The sequence below is a fragment of the Ipomoea nil genome, unplaced genomic scaffold, assembly GCF_001879475.1.
Source record: "Ipomoea nil cultivar Tokyo-kokei standard unplaced genomic scaffold, Asagao_1.1 scaffold0642, whole genome shotgun sequence".
NCBI lineage: Eukaryota > Viridiplantae > Streptophyta > Magnoliopsida > Solanales > Convolvulaceae > Ipomoea > Ipomoea nil.
This window is the reverse complement of record NW_017617070.1, coordinates 6364038-6378836: the sequence shown is the minus strand read 5'-3', so window position 1 is coordinate 6378836 and position 14799 is coordinate 6364038. Positions and strand designations below refer to the sequence as shown.

The 14799-nt window shown below is 38.8% G+C and overlaps 1 long non-coding RNA gene across 1 annotated transcript; it reads left to right on the top strand.

Moving 5' to 3' along the window:
- Positions 1-737: 737 nt before the first annotated feature.
- LOC109174333 lies at positions 738-13760 on the top strand. Its single transcript, XR_002053051.1, has 3 exons — positions 738-855; positions 5173-5176; positions 13750-13760. It is a non-coding gene; the product is annotated as an uncharacterized LOC109174333 (long non-coding RNA).
- The last annotated feature ends 1039 nt before the right edge of the window (positions 13761-14799 follow it).

Genomic DNA, 14799 nt, shown 5'->3' with positions numbered 1-14799 from the left:
ACTATTGAAATTAGTGACCAATTTTTGAAGTCGTCACCTATCGTCACTATATCCTCCGTCACTATTGTATTAGTGACGACTTTTGAAAAGTTGTCACAATTAGTCACTACTTTTGTGACAATATTTACTTACACTAAAGTAGTATTTGAGTGATAACGATAGTTGTCACAATAAATGTATAATTTGTGACCAAATATGTTATTACAAAAAATTGATATAGTGACAACTAATATCATTGCAATTAATTATTTTATTGTGACAACACTTTAGTCACAATAGTTGTACTTATTTGTGAGAATTGTTCTTGACGCAAAAATGATTATTAGTGACCAAAAAAGCGGTATCATTAATTACTTTGTTGTGACAACAATCATGGTAACAAATGTTGTATTTATTTGTGACAAAAGAAGTTAACTCTAAAACAATCATTAGTGGTAACTAAAGTCGTACAACAATTCAATTTCTTGGTCACAATTCTTTTTTCAAATAATACTAGCCAAATGCACATAATATAAAATTATTTATTTTAAAATCTTGTCATAATTAAATGTTTTAATTTAATTATTATTTGGAATGAAATAATTCATTCAACAAATGTTACTCGTCAAATTAAAATTAAAATATATATATAAAGACATCATTATCTAACAAATATACTTTGTAAGAAATACAACTGAATTCAAATACAAACGTTTTAAAATAAAATGTCTTGATTATTCTTCACTTGAGTTAGTTGATGGAGATGCATTGCTTAGCATATTTTGAAGCCCTTGATTGCTTGCTAAGTGAGCAAAAATTTACTTGATTTCAGCAGCTTGTTTCTCTAAAGCTGCTTGCGCGATTTCTTTAAAATTTGTAACTTCTTCTTCTAAATTCTTTGAAGCTTCTATTCTACTTCAAGAAGAATCTTCTCCTGACTTTTGAAGTTATCCCCTTAAGACCTAAACCACGTGCATAGCTTACTTTCTTTTTAATACCAAATCAAAATGCTCAACAAGTGGTAGAGGTGCAGCTGAAATCTTTTCTTTATTCTTCTCTCCATCTTCTTGTAGTTTATTCTGCAATTAAGATAATGAGTGTTTGTATTTCTGTAGAATAATAATGTTACAAGATTACAAGAGTATAATATAATAATACTCTAGTCTACTAGAAAGGAAAGAACTAATTACAATCAATATACAATCAATACTCAATCATCCTAATCACCCATAATCAAATCATAATCACTATAATCATGCATTTTCCTAATATGTCTAACACACCCCCTCAAGCTCAAGGTGGGATGAAGACAACATTGAGCTTGCCACGCAGCAGTCCAAAACGAGATGACGGGAGAGGTTTCGTAAAGATATCTGCCAGTTGATCTTTCGTAGAGACGAAGTTGACCTGAAACTCTCCCGAGGCAACTTTATCACGAACAAAGTGGAAATCAATTTCCACGTGCTTAGTCCGGGCATGAAAAACGGGATTAGCACAGAGGTATGTGGCCCCAAGATTGTCACACCAAAGCGTTGCGGGCCGACCTGAGTGTAAACCAAGTTCACGCAGCAGTGAAATAACCCAAGTGACTTCAGCCGAAACATCTGCTAACCCCTTGTATTCTGCCTCAGTGGAAGATCGGGCCACGGTTCGTTGCTTTCAGGAGACCCACGAGACCAAGTTAGTGCCTAGAAACACAGCATAGCCACTTGTGGACTTCCGGTCTACTGGACACCCAGCCCAGTCCGAGTCGGAGAATGCATGAATGTTAGTGGATGCAGAGGATTGCAAACAAAGACCATAAGATAGCGTCCCTTTAACATATCGTAGAACCCGCTGTAGAAGCCCCCAGTGTTCAATGGTTGGGGCGTGCATAAACTGGCACAGGCGGTTGACAGAGTATGAGAGATCCGGACGTGTGATGGTTAAATATTGAAGGGCGCCGGCAAGGCGGCGGTATTGTGTGGGATTGTCGTATAGTTCATTATTAGGTGCAACAACTTGAGTAACAGAAGCCGGGGTGGTGAGGGGCTTACAGTCAGTCATACCGGCCCGATTTAAGATGTCTCCCATGTAGCGACGCTGAGATAGGACAAGAGCACCGTCGATGGATAGAGTTTCAATCCCGAGGAAGAAGCTTGGCGTGCCAAGGTCCCGAATCTTGAATGCCGTAGATAACCGTTGCAGCAAGATGTCAAGCAAGGTTTAATCATCTCCCATCATAATGATGTCATCTACATACACCAACAGGAACACACGGGCAGAGCCAGCGAAGTAGTGGAATAAAGAGACATCAGTCTTAGAGGCAGTGAAACCTGTAGACAGAAGAAAATCATGAAGGCGTTTAAACCAGGCCTGAGGAGCCTGTTTTAAACCATACAAGGAGCGTTGAAGGTGGCACACATAATCTGGACGGCCTGGATCTTCATATCCTGGTGGCTGACACATAAAGACCGTCTCAGATAGACGCCCATTGAGAAAGGCATTGTGGACATCAAGTTGACGGAGAGTCCATCGGCGAGATACTGCTAAAGAAAACAACAAGCGTACCGTTGTAGGTTTTACAACGGGGCTAAAAGTATCAAAAAAGTCTTCGCCGGCCACCTGGTGAAACCCTTTTGCAACTAGACGCGCTTTGTAGCGCTCAATTGTCCCATCAGCTTTCCGTTTAGTGCGATAGACCCACTTGCACCCGATAATATTCATGTTGGGTTTCGGCGGGACTAATGTCCAGGTGTCATTATGAAGCAGGGCATTGAACTCTTGATCCATGGCATCCCGCCACTGCGGGTGACTAACGGCTTAAGTGTAACAGGTTGGATCAGCCGTGTCACTAACTGCAGCAAGGGCTAAAAACTGTTCATCGGTACCCCGAGTCATGTGACGCAAGCGCATGACGTGACTCTGTTGTACTGGCTGCTTAGAGCGACGGGTACGGGGACGTTCTACAGCCAACGGAGCAACTGTATCCCTTGCTGGTGGGACAGTCGGAGAAGTAGACGAGCCCGTAGGAAGAGGTACTACTGGACTTGAACCCCAAGGTTCAGTAATGTCATCTTTCTGTCCTGGACCCTGCACAGTAGCTGCTGTAGCAAAAGGGAAAACAGATTCGTCAAATCTAACATGGCGACAAATAAAGGTTTTCCCCGTGTTAAGGTTTAAGCAACGATATCCCCGATAAGACATGGGGTACCCTAAGAAAACACATGGGGCGGACCGAAACTCTATCTTATGACGGTTGTATGGACGAAGATAAGGAAAACAGAGGCACCCAAATACCCGAAGAAAAGTGTAAGTTGGTGGGGTTTTATATAGACGGAAGTGAGGAGAGTCAAAATTTAAGACTGAGGACGGTAGGCGATTGATTAAGTAGGTTGCGGTTTCAAAGGCAGAATCCCAGTATTTAAGAGGTACCGAGCCTTCAGCAAGTAGAGCTAGACCAGTCTCAACAATGTGCCGATTCCGGCGCTCTACTCGCCCGTTCTGCTCATGTGTATAAGCACAAGATTGCCGGTGCACAATGCCAAGAGATAAAAAAAAGAGAATGCAGACGGCGGTATTCACCCCCTAAATCAGACTGGATGGCCTTGATAGAACGAGAAAACAATCGTTCTACCATGGCCCTAAAACAATCAAAAACCTTATATATATCAGTTTTTACACGAAGTGGATAAAACCAACAATAGCGAGTGCTGTCATCAACAAATAAGACAAAATAACGAAAACCATCGGCTGAAACAACGGGAGCCGGACCCCAAATGTCTGTGTACACAAGATCAAGGACATTACAACTAGAAGTGTTTATTCTATCCAAAGGAAAACGCGAAGACTTGCCAAGTTGGCAAGCCGAACATAAAAGTGGGGAACTCGATTTATGAGGGATGACCGGACACGCCCGTAGCACACGAGAAAGGACACGATCATGCGGGTGGCCCAACCGACGCTGCCAAACCACGGGGGAAGCTCGGGCGGATAGGAAAGCCATATGTGACCTCGGGACTGACAGCTGATACAAACCACCCGAACTGGGTCCCTTAAGAAGAACCGCCTTGGTGATGCAATCCTTAACAAGAAAGAAGTTAGGATGAAATTCAAGATAGACGTTATTATCATGTGTGAAACGAGAAACAGACAATAATGAAGCCGACAGTTTGGGAACGTACAAGACAATTGTAAGGATTTGGAAACAGTGGGAATCGAAGCAAAACCAACACGAGATATACCTAAACCCGTACCATTACCAACACGAAGAACATCCCCGCCGGAGTACTCATCGGAATTAGATAGCATGGCGGCATCCGGCGTGGCGTGCGCGGTGGCTCCGATGTCCGGGAACCAGGTGGTCGAGACTGCAGCACTGCCGGCGGTGTCTCCGTTCACAGCAACGTTGGCCTGAGGAGGAGGCTGGTCACTGTACCGGCGGAAGCAATAAATCGCAGTATGCCCGTGAGACCGGCAAATCTGGCAACGTGGTGATCCTCCTCTGCCCCGACCAGCGTTCCACCGGCCGCCACCGCGATTATTCCCGCGTCCTCCTCCACGCAACTGCCGGCCTCCATCAGTCGACTGCCGGCGACCGCGATTCGCAACCATTGCCGTCGGCGAACCAGTCGGCAATCCACCCGTCGGAAATTCATCAGAATAAATGAACTCCTGGGCCTGCAAATAATTGGAGAGTTGAGGAAGAGACACTGGGGTACCATTAACGGCCAAGGAAGCTGCCATCGATCGAAACTCCGGCCGGAGACCGCGGAAGACATATAAGTTCTGCTCGTCGAGGGAGATCGGACGTCCGGCCAGTGCAAGATCCTCCACAAGCAGTTGTGCCTTGCCGAGATATTCTGCTGGTGTCATGTCACCTTGCTGGAGGTCTTGGAAGCGGCTGAGAAGATTGAGACAACGCGCTCTGGTGGAGGACCCAAGGGCAGACTCGATGGAATCCCACACTTCCTTGGCGGTTGAGCGGCCGACTGCTAAATACATAACCTCCTCGGAAAGAGAGGAGATTAGGAGGGAAAGTATAGATTGGTCCTGTTGGACCCAACTGGAGAACGCCGGATTTGGAGCAGTCGACATTGCCTCGTCAGTTACAGCGCCGGCGGAGGTGGTGATCGCAGCAGTCACCGGCGGTGGGCATGGATTCTCTCCAGTGACATACCCCAAAAGACCTTGACCACGCAAGAATGGAATGAGTTGTGTACGCCAAAAAAGATAGTTCCGTGTCGTCAATTTGATCGACACAAAATGATGGGCGGAAGAGAGGTGATTTTGGGTGGAGTTCGGAGTGGGAGATACGGTGGTGGTCGTGACAGTTCGTTCAGAGGAGGTGTTGGCCATCGATGGGAAGGAGAGAAAATAGGAAAGAGATACCTATCACAATCTGATACCAAATGAGTGTTTGTATTTCTGTAGAATAATAATGTTACAAGATTACAAGAGTATAATATAATAATACTCTAGTCAACTAGAAAGGAAAGAACTAATTACAATCAATATACAATCAATAGTCAATCATCCTAATCACCCATAATCAAATCATAATCACTATAATCATGCATTTTCCTAATATGTCTAACAAAGATAAATATTAATAATTGAATAAATTAATTTAAGAAAGGTCACAACAAAAAATATATAAACTTTTTTTATATGTAAAATACGCTAGTGTTATATATATATATATATATATATATATATATATATATATATATATATATATATATATACTATACTAATAAGAGCCCAAGAGAGTTAGGCCTATAATGGGTAGAAAAAATGGCGGTCACAGATTTTAATCAAATGAATGGCTCAGATTGATTAAAAGATTGATAAGATTTAAATTTTACACTAAAATTTCCTAAAATACCCACACACCATTACTAATTCCGTTAAAATTTTAAGAATTGCCGTTAGTTCACCGTTAACTTACTCATTGATTTCAATAAAAAAAAAAAGGTCTTAGGTTCGAACCTCATTCCAATCAAAGTTGGCATAATTAGTACAATTTTAAGAATTGCCGTTAGTTCACCGTTAACTTACTCATTGATTTCAATAAAAAAAAAAAGGTCTTAGGTTTGAACCTCATCCCAATCAAAGTTGGCATAATTAGTACTCTATTTTACTCTTATTAAATTATATAAATAATAATTTAGTAGCTACAACAAAAAATTATAGATATGCATTTCTTTAATTTAGAATTATGTGTTCACAATGCCTTTATTCAAAAAAAAAATTATTCATTATCAATAAATTAAATAAGAGAAATAATTGTATTAGTTATATTGTCTTTATTTTTCTACAATATAAAAATTCTTTATATTCAAATTTATTAATTGATTATATTCGCTACATTGTCCTTACAATGTCTTAATACAGTGAAAAAAAATTATTCATTATCAATAAATTAATTAAGAGAAATATTTTCATTAGTTATATTGTCTTATTTTTCTCAAATGTAAAAATTTTTACATTCAAATTCATCAATTGATTATATTCACTACATTGTCTATTATCTTTTTTGTGCACTATTTTTCTAATTAAATATCAAAGTTATAATACAAAATAATGCTATATATTTATTTACCAAGTATTTTATTAATACCATGAAAAAATTAAAAAAATATATAATTAATAAAGCCAACCATATTAACTACTTGAGAGATTTTGTGACAGAGAGTATTCAAATCACACAACAAATTGAAGTGAGAACTACCTTGCAATGTCCTTGTTTGACAATCAACAGTTAGCGCGCGGATTATATTAGCGGATTTGACCAACGAATTTATTTAATTATTAACATTGGGTAGAAAAATGACCACCAAATTATTAAATCAAATGAATGGTTCAAATTGTTCAGGTTTTAATTTTTTAAAAATTTTTTCTAATTTATCCTTAATTATATGATTATCCATTTAACTTTTCCGTTAAATAGCGTTAATTCACCGTTAGTCTAATTATAATATTAACGTCTTCATCTCAAATGCTCTGTCGGACCGGGGTGTGGGGGGCCCTTAGGGTTGGGGTTCAGCCTTTTGGAAGAATAATATTAACGTCTAATATAGAATTATAATTACACCATTAATCTAATTCTAATATTAAAGTCTTCATAGAACTTAACCACAAATCCTAATGTCGAAATCTCCTCAAACAATATTAGTATATATTTAATATTTTATGCCCTAATTTTTATTTGTTCTCCCTTATGTCCCGTATTTGGTTTCAACCATACCTATACAATTATTTTATTGACAATTATAATCAATCTTGACTATATTATCTTGCATTTGTAAACTTAGAATTACCTACTTAACCCGCACGGGCTTAGCTCAATGGTTTAGTGGGCAGTATTTGGGAGAAGAGACCAAGGTTTGAACCTCGGCGGCGGCAGTGCGGGAATTATGTCCAAAGTGGGCAGATTCCTTGTTCGCACCGGCATTTGGTCCTGTCTGCTGAACCATTGAGTCACCGTGATTTACAACTTCCTACAATGCTCTATCGGGTCAGAGTGTGGGGGGCCCTTGGGGTAGGGGACTCAACCTTTGGGAGAAGAATTACATATTTAAATACGCAAATTCAACCTTCAATTATCTATGCATGAACAATTTCAATATAATCTTGCCTTAATATACTTTAAAGTACTTATTTAAAAAAAAACATTGGGCATTATCCCAATCGCGCAATGCGCGTAAAAAACTAGTATATATATATATAAAACTGCCGTATTTACAAGGAAATATAATATCCTTTTTATATTTACTAGTAATAAATTTACAAGGAAATTATATATATATATATATATATATATATATATATATATATATATATAAAATATAAATACATATGTCATTCAATAATAATAAAATAAGTTTTTTTTTTTATATACAAAATACATACGAAAGTATATATATGTGTAAGTACAGAACATATAATAAATCAAACATTGCACTCATTTTTTTTAGCATAATACATGTTCAATGCTAAAAAAATTATATATTTTAACTATTATGAATATAATTTATCTATATATGATTCATACAACAAAACCAACCAACCAAAATGTCGTATTTATGGATTTTTTACTAATACATTATACCAAAATTTTCAGATAACACTTGGTCATTTCATAAAATAATTCATTTGATTCATAACTTTCAACCAATCAAACATTTTTTTTTTTTAAAAAACAAAGATGGGCAAAGTAAGATAAAGGACAACCACTTACTTGGAACAAATTCTTCCCAAATCTTTTTAATCTTTTAATGCTCTAAGTTCTCCTCCTTAGGCTTATGCATGTAGATTGTTTCACATCTTGAAAAGAATATGAGAATAATTTTTTTTTTCTTTTTAGAATTTCGAAAATGAAGAGATGGGAAGAAGAGAGGATTTTTTTTTTTCTTTTGCTAGTAGAATCGGCCAAGGTAGGAAAAAAGAAAGAAGAGAATATCTATATTGATTATCATCTAACCCTAGTCAACTTAGTAATTAATGGAAAGAATAATTTTAGTTAATTACCTAAAAATTTCTATCATATAAAAGCATACAATATATATCTATTAAGGTAATTAGAACTAAAATATATATTTTGTTTTTAAAACACACGTATTCATATATATATAAACGTACTTAAATATTCTTCAATTCCCATGTGTGTTGCGTGTAGTGTGTGTGTATATATATATATATATATATATATATATATATATATATATATATATATATATATAGGGACGCACTCAGGTGCGAATAAGTGCCCAGGAAGGAAATGCGAACGAATCAGCGCGTGACACGCGTCCAGATCTAATAACTTAAAAAAAAACGCGGTGGCATTTTCGTAAATAATTGAACATCGAAGTGCAAGTAAAATCTCTTATAAGTGCACCTATTTTCACCTATAAGTGCATGTAATTTTGCCTTGTTAGCATTCACTTTCCACAACCATTCATGCACCTGGGTGTGCTTATAACTATATGTGCAACTATTTATAACTATAGGTGCAACTACTTATAACTATATGTGCACCTACTTTCATCTATAAGTGCATGTAATTTTGTCTTGTTAACATTCATTGATCTGAGTTCAGCGGGTAGTAATACTCCTGAAAACCACTCGCAAACATTCATACACCTAGATGCAACTACTTATACATATGTATGCAACTACTTAGAACTATAGGTGCAACTACTTAGAACTATAAGTGCAACTAAGTATTGATGCTCAGTGTAAATTTTTACTTGCACCTATAATACATTTTACATGCACTTGTAATACATTTTACTTGCACTTCAATGTTCAATTATTTACGAAAATGCCACCGCATTTTTTAAAAAAATCAGTGTTTCTCATCCATTAGATCTGGACACGTGGACGAACAGAATCCATTCCTATTTCGCGCCTGGGCGAGCCGTTCGCACCCGAGTGCAACTATATATATATATATATATATATATATATATATATATATATATATATATATATATATATATATATATATATATATATATAGGCTTCGAATCCGGTGCACCCCCTAATTATATGATCCTGTGAGATCACTTGATATCCATAGATTGATTCCCAATTAATGGTTGAGATCATGAGATCTCCTAGAATAAAATAAAGATTTATCATTAAGTAAGGGTGTTAACAGTAATTCTACCTAGTGGCCTAATTATGGTTAAATTTATTATGGGAAGCTAAGCATGATTTAAGGGATATTAATACACTAAATATATATGGGGTGATACATCACATGGGAAGGGTAAAAAAATGCGCGAGACATTCCAAGTGTGAAGCCGGACCGGTGAGGGCGCACAGTCAAACATCTACCATCACAAGTGTGTGCATTACAGGTACACGGTTTGTGCGTGTTTTGCTTTTGTAATCGTTTGTGATTGTCTTGCGAGTTACGAAGTTTTAACATTAAAAACCGTCACAAATTGTATGTGTGTTTGTGCGTATATATGAGATTGCAAAGAGTGTGAAAATCAACATATACACCAACCACTTTCGTTTTGGGAGGCTGTTTGGGGATAATTTGGTATGTACCGATGAGTGCGTGGAAGTATAATATGTTGACCAAACTGATGGGTATAATGTGACAAATGTGAATGTGAGCTGCTATGTGCGAATATTAGAAACCGCATCACATATGCGTATGAATGGGAAGAGGTTTTTGTTTTTTTTTTTTGTTTTTGTTTTTTGTTTTTTTTCCAATTTGTGTATTCGATTTTTGGTTGTTGGCGTTTTTGGATTTGGTTATCTGTTATCCGAATTTTGTTGGTTAAAGTTGTCATTTAATTTGCAAAGGACAAACGCCCAGTAGTAAAAAAAATGTGGCCGTTTAGCACCTATGAACTAAATCTGGTGGATGCGTGTGTCTATGTATGTTTGTGCATGTGTGTATAACTTTATGGCTGTTTTGTGGTTTCATGGTTACACAAGAGTATTTATACTTGTGCGTATTGCCTCAATTGCGTTAGTATTGGTTGATGCATGATACTGTAACCGGAGAGGCCGAGTTCGGTTGTGATGGCTGGTGCACGGCCGTATGAAGCCTTGTGCACCACGCCTATCATGAGTCGTCCACACTTTGGTCTTTGTATATACTGAACTTTGTGTTATATCGGGTAGTGCATCATAGACTATAGTCTTGTGCACTATGCCTATAATCAGCTGACATAAATGCGATCACTGTGTATACTTAGCTGTGTTTCAGTGGGTGCATCGTATGTTGTATATTTGTGCATGGCGCCTTAATTCCATACGAATGTGTCAACTATGTTTTTCACAATAATTTGGTCTTTGTATATACTGAACTTTGTGTTATATCGGTTAGTGCACGATAGTATATAGTCTTGTGCGCTATGCCTATAATGAGTGGCCATAACTGCGATCATTGTGTATACTTAGCTGTGTTTCAGTGGGTGCATCGTATGCTGTATATTTGTGCCGCTTTAATTCCATTCGAATGTGTCAATTATGTTTTTTAATCTGTTAGCCTACGTAGGGACTCAAGTAGTACAAAGCGGGTGCGTGATTACTGTTTTGGTTTTTAACTCCAGTACTAATAATACGAATCGTTATGTAGGTGACATAAGCATGGAAGAAGGAGGGAAAAGCCAACACTGTGTGATGGATGAATCCCAAGACGGTACGAGCATTTGGTTTACGGAATGTGACCCATCGATAAAATCAGTTGTCGATCAAGTGTTTGATACGTTGGAAGATGGCATCGCGTACTACAAGACATATGCATTCGTAACTGGGTTTGATGTGCGCAAGAGTTCCGACATTAAGAGCAGGTATGGGATCATCCTCAAGAAGAAACTAGTGTGCAATCGTGAAGGGTATAAGGATGCAAAACCAAACACCACAACAGATCAAAATAACACCACACAAACAAAACGACGACGCCCGTCTAACAGAGTTGGGTGCATGGCGAAAATAGTTTTCAGAAGAAACAGTACAGGAAGGTACGTGGTCAAGAAGTTTGAAGAGGGGCACACCCACTGTTTGTGCGAGGAGAGTTACAGACCTTTCCTGAAAGGGAACAGAAAACTAGATATTGGACACCAACAATTCATCGTGAACTGCTCAAAAGTGAATATTGGGGCTAGTAAAAGTCATGACCTGTACGCCGAGATGGTGGGAGGAGTTGAAAACGTGGGAGCGACACACCAAGACTTCAAGAACTATAGAAGGGAGATTTTGGCGTACATGCAAGGAGGAGATGCGGAAATGCTAATATCCAAATACCTCGATCTCAAATCGGACTATGACGACATGTATTTCGAATACGAAGCAAACGAGAATGACCAGTTGGCACGTGTTTTCTGGGCAGATGGTATGGCAAGAAAGCAGTATAGTGTTTTCGGAGATGTTGTGTCATTTGATGCTACGTACAAAACTAACAGGTACGCACCTCATTTACGGGCTGCATTAACGTTAGTGCGTGGACATGTTTGAACGCGTACTGGAGTGCGTGTACGGGCCCTCGGTCTGTGCGTTGCACTGCTATGGATATGAATGGATCAGACGATTGGTTACATTAAAATGCTAATAAATTTATGGATTAGATATTTCACAATACACAGCCTTGGCTTTTATATTTTCCATACGCTATATTCCTATAATTATATTTATTTCAAAGTATGAAACCCTGTGCGCTACATGCGTATTAGTTAACACATTTCCTCGTGAACACAGGTACAGTCTCGTGTTCGTCCCATTCACCGGTATAGACCACCATAAAAGATGCGTAACATTCGCAGCAGCACTGATTGCCCGTGAGGATGTCGACTCGTACCGTTGGATACTAAAGAACTTTAGAAACGCAATGGGAAGCACACCACCACTCACAATAATCGACCAAGACCCGGCGATGAAGGTTGCAATTGCACAAGAATTCCCAGAAACTCGCCATCGTTACTGTATGTGGCATATAATGTCGAAGGTCAACGATAAAGTGAGTCCTGAATTAGCAAAAAATGAAGCATTCCGAAGAGAGCTGAATGATGTTGTTTGGAATGACAGCTTGACTACCCCCAAATTTGAGGTTGCATGGAAAGCGATTATAGAAAAGTTTGGCTTAATTGAAAATCCATGGCTAAACCGCATGTACGACGAGCGCGCATCGTGGATCCCTGCATGTTTTGAAGGTGTTTTTATGGGTGGGCTATTGCGTACAACATCACGCTCTGAAGCAGAGAACCGGTTTTCAGAAGCAACACTAGCAAACATATTTGTGTTTCGGAATTTTTTAACAGGATAGAGAGTACAATCAGAAAGCAACGCCTAACATAGACCGAGCTAAACGGTGCCAGCCTTGCACAGACACCCCCCTACAAAACCCAATTGCGCATCGAGCGAGCGGCAGCGTCAATATATACATTAACTGTGTTTTATGATGTGTAGAAGGAGATATGTGCCGGATGTTTTGATTTCCGTGTCCGTGGTGTGACCCGCGGTGAGGCCGGGAACACATATGAGGTCGAGGATGAGCACGATGTACAATACACGGTGTTCGTTGAACACGGGACAAGGACGACAACCTGCGAGTGCGGAATGTACATCCGGATTGGACTGCTGTGCAGCCATGCATTTGCAGTGTTAATATATGACAGGAATGAGGACATACCCCCCCCCCCAACATATCACACCCCGGTGGACACGTATCGCATTAACCACTTCGCCAATCAAAACTTGCAATGATACGCTCCAACGTGGCACCCCCAAAGCACGAGACACCAAAGAAGAAAGTGACGTGCTGCACACAGTGTACAGGTGCATAGCCATGGCGCAAGGAGATCCCACGAAGCTAAAACAAATACGCAATGCGCTAACGGAAATTGAGACCACATGGTGCATCGACGGTGAAGACGACGTGGCCGTAGAGAAAGGGAAACAATCGATCAAAGAGACATTTTGTGGTGCCCCCACACCTGACACAATCACCGTGCATCCGCCCGCAGTATCAAATACCAAAGGGTCAGGAAAACGAATGAGGACAACCAAAGAAATTGCAATGAAGGAACAAAATAAGAAGAAGCGAACATGCAAAACATGTGGACTCGCAACCGGACACAACAGTAGAAGCTGCCCACAAAAGTAGAAATAATTTTATATCCGTGAATGCTATTTTGTGCACAAATGTTCTGACATTATTATTGAATTACGAGTTAATAAACATTTTTATTGAATAAACCTACCATCCCTGGATCCCGAATTACCAACAAACATACTCATATAACAATACAAAGGCAATGCAACTCCCAGTTCCCGTAAAATGAAATTGAAAAAAAAAAAAAAACAGTGCGTGACAGCAAACAATGCATGTGCGTGGAGAATGAGTCAATACTATATTGAGAAATTGAGATTAGCACCACATTGGTTGGCTGATGCAACCTGGATGTCGGACAACTCCCTGCGAAAATACCCCCCATGGATTTTGGAAATATAATTGAAAAAGAAAAGGTGCGTGAATGTAAATTATGGATGTTCGTAGACAATGAGTGACCGAAAGTAGTAATAAATTGATATGGTCATCATCTGAAAGCGTCTGGTGCCATCAGTTTACTAATCAAACTAATGCATAGCAAATTTCGTACCTATAAATGTTTTTATTTATAAAAAAAAAAAAAACCCCCCGGTGCGTGACTGCAAACTATGCGTGTGCGTACAGAGTGAATCAAAACTTTATCGAGACAGTCAGATTAACACCATATCGGTCCGATGATGGACCATGGATGTCGGATAACTTCCTGCGAAATACCCCACATGGATTTCCGAAAATATTAATGAAAAAAAAAAACAAAAAGTGCGTGCCTGTAAAGTACGCATGTGCGTATACAACGAGTGTCCGAAAGTATTAATAGAATGATACGGTCATCATCTAAAAGCGTCAGGTCCCATTGGTTACCTAATCAAACAAATGTATGCCAGACTAGTTTTTTGCATATGGCCGCAAATTTTGGAGATTCAAAAAAAAAAAAAAAAAAATCAACGTGAGTGCGTATTACTTTTGAACGCATGTGCATGTAGACTGACATTGATGCATCCGCTAAAAAAATAAATGCAACATGAACGAACATCAGTAATACGGAAAAGTTTACGTGGAAATTCAAGATAAAAACACCACACAACAGTGCAATGACGACACGCGTCTAACCCCGCATTATTAGGAAAAGCCGAACAAATGGCAAATAAACAAAAAAAAAATTAAAATAAAAAATTAAAATAACCGTACGCCCCTTCAACGGACCGCATCAACCGAGCTCTTAACACGGGCGACATTTGCGGCTCTATGCGTGTTGCGTTGGAACAACA